This window comes from Anolis sagrei, chromosome 1 (assembly GCF_037176765.1).
Source record: "Anolis sagrei isolate rAnoSag1 chromosome 1, rAnoSag1.mat, whole genome shotgun sequence".
NCBI lineage: Eukaryota > Metazoa > Chordata > Lepidosauria > Squamata > Dactyloidae > Anolis > Anolis sagrei.
In genome coordinates, this window is record NC_090021.1 from 199,628,314 (window position 1) to 199,636,156 (window position 7,843).

Below are 7,843 nucleotides of genomic sequence, written 5' to 3' on the forward strand. Positions count from 1 at the left end.
TCTGATAGCCATTTAGGTATGAATCCTAAATTACTTGGGAGTAAGTCCTGAATACATTCGTATAGGTTTCTACTGCTGGTCCACTTCCGTAAAAGCTAATGGTTGCTCCGCATCAATAAAAGAGAAAATGAGCATCAAGCGAGCTATTATCTGATATCAATATACCTTTACAGATATGTACTCATAAAAAACTCGTCTCATCTTCCCCAACAAATGAAGTGGCTGTCAAGTGACAAACTCATTCGGCTTCCTTTCTTTGCCTAGCCATGCTTTCTGTTATGCTGAAGTCTCTCTTCCAGCCATTCCCCACCAGCAGTCTTGCTCTTGTGCTGAAAATGTAAACAGTGTTTGACTAAGGGTGTTTAGGCACAGCAGGAATGCCATCTCTGAACAGATTCCTGTTATCTCTAAGAAGATCTGCAAGAGGCTTTCTGTGGGTTTTTTTCCTCCCGCAATTAGAGCTGGTTTAACCATAAAGTAAAATATGGGACACCACATAAATTTTCCCTTACTGGATTGAGTGTAAATGATGCAGTTATACCAAAAGAGGCTTCCACAATAAAAGATTTTGTAATTTAAAAAGTTTTTTCAAATTAACATAAAGTAGAAGTCCACTAAAATAAGCATTATTTTACATCTTACTATAAATTTTGTTAACAAAGATCTGCATAGTTAAAGCAATGGTATTCCACATAGTGACCTACGGATGTGAGAGCTGGACCTTAGGGAAGGCTGAGTGAAGGAAGATAGATGCTTTTGAATTGTGTGTTGGAGGAAAGTGCTGAGAGTGCCTTGGACCGCGAGAAGATCCAACCAGTCCATACTTCAGGAAATAAAGCCTGACTGCTCATTGGAGGGAAGGATAGTAGAGGCCAAGATGAAGTACTTTGGCCACATCATGAGAAGAAAGGAAAACTTAGAGAAGACAATGACGCTGAGAAGACAATGACGCTTAGAGAAGACAATGACGCTGGGGGAAATGGAAGGAAAAAAGAAGAGGGGCCAACCAAGGGCAAGATGAATGGATGGCATCCTTGACTGGATTGACCCTGAAGGAGCTGGGGGTGGTGACGGCTGACAGGGAGCTCTGGCATGGACTGGTCCATGAGGTCATGAAGAGTTGGAAATGACTGAACGAATGAACAACAAGTAGGTTTTGTTTCATTTTGAAATAATTTTATGATCTATGATTTTTTGTATTCTGAATTAGCTATAGTATATAGAATATTTTAAGTGTTTAGGACCCATCTACACTGCCATATAAAATCCAAATTATCTGATCTGAACTGGATTATATGGCAGTATAATATAGTCCACTTCAAAGCAGATGTGGATTATCTGTTTTGATAATCTGTATTATATGGCAGTGTACTAGGGGCCTATGTCTACACTGCCATATAATCTGGTTCAAATAAAATAATCAGGATTTTATATGACAGTATAGGCCCCTTCTACACTGCCATATAAAATCCAGATTATCTTCTTTGAACTGGATTATATTGCAGTATATACTCATATAATCTAGTTCAAAGGAGATGATTTGGATCATCTGCTTTGACAGTCTGGAATATATAGTGTAAAAGGGGTTATAGAAGGAGCCTAAAAATGCTATGTTGGCCTGGTTGTCCCACTTCTTGAGAATTGTCTGAAAAAGAGTAACAACATAATCGCTTGTTTACTCAGGGATAAAAATGCAATGAATTCAAGATTGTTCATATTACAAAACTGTAGTCTAATTGACTCAGAGAGTTTGGGTCAAACAAGTATTGATAATAACAGCATAGATAAAGGCAACAATTGAGAGCTGTTTTCTCTCAATCCATAAGTGTATATGACAAGGCTGTGTGTTTATGCCCTCAAGAAAACAATTTCCTGTAACAGACAGATTTAAAAATATGGGGTCAGCAATAAACAGTATCAGACTTCCTTAATTGCTGTGCCGGTTAAAACCCTATTATAACCCATGTGCCTTCAAATTGCCTGTGTCTATTTGATTTTCATAATGTTTTAAAGAAAGGAAGACTCCTTGGCCTGCCTCAAAAATATAGCCCACAACCCTTGATAAAGCCTGAACCAATTTCCTATCAAGTATTAACAAGTGTTTGTCTACACTCTGGAAATCAAGCAGTGTGACACCTCTCTAACTGCCATGGCTCAATGCTATGGAATCATGGGACATGTACAAGGTCTTTACCCTTCTCTGCCAAAGAATGCTGCCACATTCAAACTACAACTCCCATATCCCCTAGCATTGAGCCATGGCAGCTAAAATGGTGTCAAATACTGTAGGTGCACTCTTAGGCCCCTTCTACACTGCGTATATAATCCAGATTATATTTTATTTGAAATTGATTATATGTTCTACACTGCCATATAATCCAGTTCAAATAAAATATAATCTGGATTATATGGCAGTGTAGACTCATAAAAGGTAAAGGTAAAGGTAGTCCCCTGACATTAAGTCCAGTCATGTCTAACTCTGGGGTGTGGTGCTCATCTCCATTTCTAAGCCGAAGAGCCAGCGTTGTCCGTAGACACCTCCAAGGTCATGTGGCCGGCATGACTGCATGGAGCACTGTTACCTTCCCGCCAGAGCGGTACCTATTGATCTACTCACATTTGCATGTTTTCGAACTGCTAGGTTGGCAGAAGCTAGGGCTGACAGCGGAAGCTCACGCCGCTCCCCGGAATCGAACCTGCGACCTTTCGATCAACAAGCTCAGCAGCTCAGTGCTTTAACCCACTGTGCCACGTAGACTCATATAATCCATATAATATATGGATTATATGAGACTCATATAATCCAGTAAAAAGCAGATAATGTGGATCTGGATTATATGGCTGTGTAGAAGGGGCCTTGGGGCCCTTTCAGACAGGTCTTATAATCCCAGGATCTGATCCCAGCTTTTCTGTTTATCCCAGATTATCTGGCAGTGTGGACGCATATAATACAGTTTAAAGCAGAAAACCTGGGATCCGATCCTGGAATATAGGGCCTATCTGGAAGGACCCTTAGTCTCCAAGAGCAGGTGGAGTCTAGTGCCTTCGTGGGAGTTGTAGCTACTTCATATAAGGTGTTTAGGTGTTATATCAAGCACACCTTTCCCTTGAAAGCAAGACATGGATGGAGAAATAACACTCTACGTATTCGCATCAGAGCCCCCTAGCGGACACCTTGAGAATGACTGGACATCGTTCAAAAGCCAGGGTAAAGCTTTGCTTCCGAACTCCTTTCCACTTGGGATGTTCAGTAATTGGAAGAAGAAAAAAACATCTCCCCAAAGCGCCCCAAAAACCTCCCGCGAGACGTTTTGCCAGGTTTTATTTGATGCTTGTTGTATACACAGGACAATACAAACGGGCGAAAAATCCCCAACCTTTCCCCCCGCGAGTGGCCTTGGCAGCTCGTCGAAAGAAACCCCTTAGTTCAGGTGCACAGACAAAAACAGGAACCCAGAACAAAACGGCAGGTTTTTGTGTGTGTAGTTGGTTTCGTTTTCTTTAAAAAAAAAAAACAAAATCACGACAATCGTTCACAGAAGAGCCCCAAATGATACACGCGATGAACACCCACCCCTGCCCTGGGTGTCTTCTTCTCTTTTGGGGGGAAGGGCCTCCCTCTCGACCGGAGTCCGGAATGAGTCACTCTCCTCTGAGGCAGATTTCACGGGTCGGTTGGCTTTCCAAATTATCCCCACGCCCTTGTCCCACCCCCGATATCACAAAATGGGTTGATCATATCGATTTCCTACACAAAACCCGAAGACTCGCTACTCTACATCAAGGAGGAAGGGGAGAGGGAAGAAGGGACCAGGTGCAGTGCCTTGAAGGGGAAGGAAAGAAGAAGAGGGGGAAAGGAAAGGAGGAAAGGTGGGAGGAAAAGGGACGGAGGGGAAAGGGGAGAGAGAGAGGAGAAGGGGAAGGAAAGGAAAGGAAGAGAGAGGAAGAAAAAGGAAGGAAGAAAAGGAAAGGGAGGGAGGGGAAAGCAAAGAGAGACAAGGGGAAGGGAAGGGAAGGGAAGGGAAGGGAAGGGAAGGGAAGGGAAGGGAAGGGAAGGGAAGGGAAGGGAAGGGAAGAAGGAAGGAAAAAACAGGGGGAGGGGAAAGGAGAATGAGAGAAGAGAAGGCGAAAAAAGGAAAGTAAGAGAGAGGAAGAAAAAGGAAGGAAGGAAAAGGGAGGGGGGAAAGAAAGGTTAATGAAAAAATGAAGAGACAGAAAAAAGGAAGGAAAAGGAGGGAGAAAGGAGAGATATCAGAGAAGGATAAGAAAAGGAAAGAAAAGGAAGAGAGAGAAAAGGAAGGAAGGAAGGAAGGAAGGAAGGAAGGGAGGGAGGGAGGGAGGGAGGAAGAGAGGAAGAAAAAGAAAAGGAGGGGAAAGGAACTGAAAGGAAAGGAAGGGAAGAGAGACAGAAGTAGGGAAGGGGGGAAGGAAACAAAGAAGAAAAAGGAGGAAAGGGGGAAAGAAACAAAAGAGAAAGAGGGAAAAAGGGAGAAAAGGAAGGATTGGAAGAAAAAGGAAGAAAATAAAGAAGAAAGAAAAAGGAGGAAAAGACGGGAAAGGGAAAGGAAAGAAAGAGAGAGAAGAGTGAAGGAAGAAAGGAAAGAAGGAAAAGAGAAGAAGAGGAAAGGGGGAAGGGGGAAAATGAAAGAAGGAAATAAAGAAGGAGAGTAGAAAGGGAGAGAGAGAGAAAGAAAAAGAGGAAGGAAAAAACGAAAGAAAGAAGAGAACTAAGAAAGGAAAGAGAGAGAGAGAAAGACGGTAGGAAGGAGAGAGAGAGAAGAACTGAAGGACGGGAAGAGAGAGAAAGAGAAGATTGAGAGAAGGAAAGACAAAAAAGGAGAGAGAGGGAGAGAGAGAGAGAGAGAGAGAGGAAAGAAAGAAGGGAAGGGAAGAAGGAAGGGCAGCTCACTCTTAACTGACATTGCCTAGTCTATCCCCCAGAAAGGCTGTTTTCGTGTCATTTAGTTATGCATTAAAAATATAAACTTTAAAAAATCCAAACGGAATGCAATTTCAATTTTAAAAAAAGAAAGAATTGTACAGCTCACGAAGTCATCTCCACTGGACTACACTATGGGTACCAACAAGTCGGTCGTCTATTACCGGTTGCAGCGTCTTCATTACAAAGATTTACAGCGATAGAAATCATTGGGGAGGGGGGGGAGAAAGGGGAGGAAGAGAGAAAAGTTGGGGGGGGAGAAAGAGAGAGAAAAAGAGAAGTGGGGGAGGAGCCTGCCCACCCAGACCCCCCCTGGCTGCCCTTTTCCAGCCAGCCGCCTTTCCTCCCAGCTCAGGACGCCCCAGCCTGCAGCCTTGGAGGAATCGCCCTCCTGGTCTTCCTTCCCAGCACACACTCGGCCCCAAAACTGGAGAGATTGGGGGAGAGGGCAACAGAAGTCGGTGGGGAGAATATCAGTATATAAACTTGCTGAGAAAGGCATTTCATTTCCACAGGGACTAGAGTTGATAGTTGGCTACCAAGCCAATTCTTGGATCAGAATTGTCAGCATGGACTGTATCTATCTGTCAGGGATGGCTCTCAACACATAAAGCAGAAGTAAAGACCTGTCTTTTCCGACAGTCAATGTTAAGCTATTTATTGCAATTGACAGGCCATTAGGATGTATGCTTCTGGTGTGTTTTACTCTTAGCTCCACGTCTTTTAACGGGCTTACTTTTCATCTATATATTTTAACCCTTGAGAAGAGACAGGGAAGAAATATTTTTGTTGTTGCCATTGTTGTTAAAGGGGGCCCTCCTTGAAACAAGTGGACATGTTTTATTGCACTAGGTTGGATTTATTTAGGCACCTGATGATGATTAGTGGCTGCCCTCAGTGAAACAAGTGGAAATATTTCATTGTTGTACTATTATTTAGCGGCTTTCCGGATTAGCTACTAGAGACTAATATTGGAAGCTAAGCAGGGCTAGCCCTGGTTGCTAACTGGATGGGAGAATGCCAAGGACTGTGGAATATATTTCCAAGGAAGGAACCGGTAAAAACCACTTCTAAATATTCCTTTCCTAAAGCCCCTTCTATACTGCCAAATAATCCAGATTATCAAAAGGAGATAGTCCACATTATCTGTTTTGAACTGGTTTAAATGAGTCTACACTGCCATATAATCCAGTTCAAAGCAGATAACCTGGTTTTTATATGGCAGTGTAGAAGAAAAAACCTATGACATTCCTGACAAGGACAAAAAGCCCTATATCCCAGAATACCAAGGCAGGAAATCCCACAATATCTGCTTTGAAATGGATTATCTGAGTCCACACTCAGATAATGTGGGATTTTCTGCCTTGATATTCTGGGATATAGGGCTGTGTGGAAGGGCTCAAAATCAACCAAATGGGAAATGAATGGGTTTTTCCATAGAAAGACCTGCAGAATCTGGATAAAGCTCCAGCGTTAGAGGCGAGAGACCCCACAGTCCTGTTTAGAAGTCCAGTATAAAACTAGCTTTGGAGCAAGGAGGGATTTATGCCTGAGGAAACCAGCTCTGAAATGCCCCTGGGATGTCAAATGTAAAGCCCCCACACTGGCGTTAAGACTTATTGATCTCAGTGGAGCCTTTCACGGTCAATTTAATGGCAAGGGACACTCAGAGGTGGTTTTGCCCTTGTGGCATCCGGTCATCCACTAATGGTGTCCCATCCAAGTCCTATCCAGGGCTGACCCTGCTTAGTTTCCAAGATCAGGCAGGTCCCATTGCCTTTGGGCCGTTCAAGCACCTTTACCACACTAAAAGAAACTCCATGGGAAATTCCACGCATAAAACCTCCAGTTTGTTCAACTCACATTGAAATCAACCGGACTTGAAGGGACCCAAAGGCATCAGACTGAATACGATTCAAAGAAGCCATGGATCCGGATTCCGCTTGGATTATACACACACAACTGTGATCCAAATACTTGTAAAATCAGGACATTGGCATCCAAATGGAGCAAGCTGTTGCTATACAGTACACTTGTCCACTTGTCTTCCCTGAAAGAAATCCCATTGGCGACAGTGAGACTGGATCTACACTGCCCTATAGTCCAGGATCTGATCCTAGATTATCTATTTTGAACTGGGTTATATGGGCCTCCACTGCCAAATAATCTGGGGTCGGATCCTGGGATATAAAGCAGAGTAGAAGGGGCCTGAGTCGCTGCATCTCCATTCCCTGGAAATCCTTTCCTCAATCGGCTAAATCTCCTTCCAGAGTGAGAATACAGGCCCCATCTACACCGCCATTATCACGCAGATTGAACTGCATTCTGTAGACTCAGATAATCCATAGAGTCATGATTATATGCAGTGTAGATGGCGGTGCTGAGGAGGCCACAGCCGCCTTGTATTCAGTGCCGGGATAAATTCAATCCACCAATAAACTAAGGGTTATTTCAAAGACAGGAAGAAATGAGGAGAGGGGCCTCATGGGGAAAGGATCCGTGCCTCTTTCACTGGGGGAATGATGCAGTTTGGCCCCACTTGAACTACCATGGCTCAATGCTAGGGAATCCCGGAGGGTGTCGTTTGATTTTATTATTTTACTAGCCGTCCCCTGCCACGCGTTGCTGTGCATATGTGTGTGTATATATTTGTGTATATGTGTATATTTGTGTGTTTGTGTGTATATGTGGTTTTGCGCATGCATTGTAATGTATTTTTTGGCTTTTTGAGTCCCTTCTGCTGTGTTTTTCAGTGTTTTATGAGTGATGGTCACTCGTTGGCCTGATAGGTGTCTTGTGTCTAAATTTGGTGTCAATTCGTCCAGTGGCTTTTGAGTTGTGTTAATCCCACAAACGAACATTACAGTTTTATTTATATAGAATGTGTTGGTCGTGTCAGGAGCG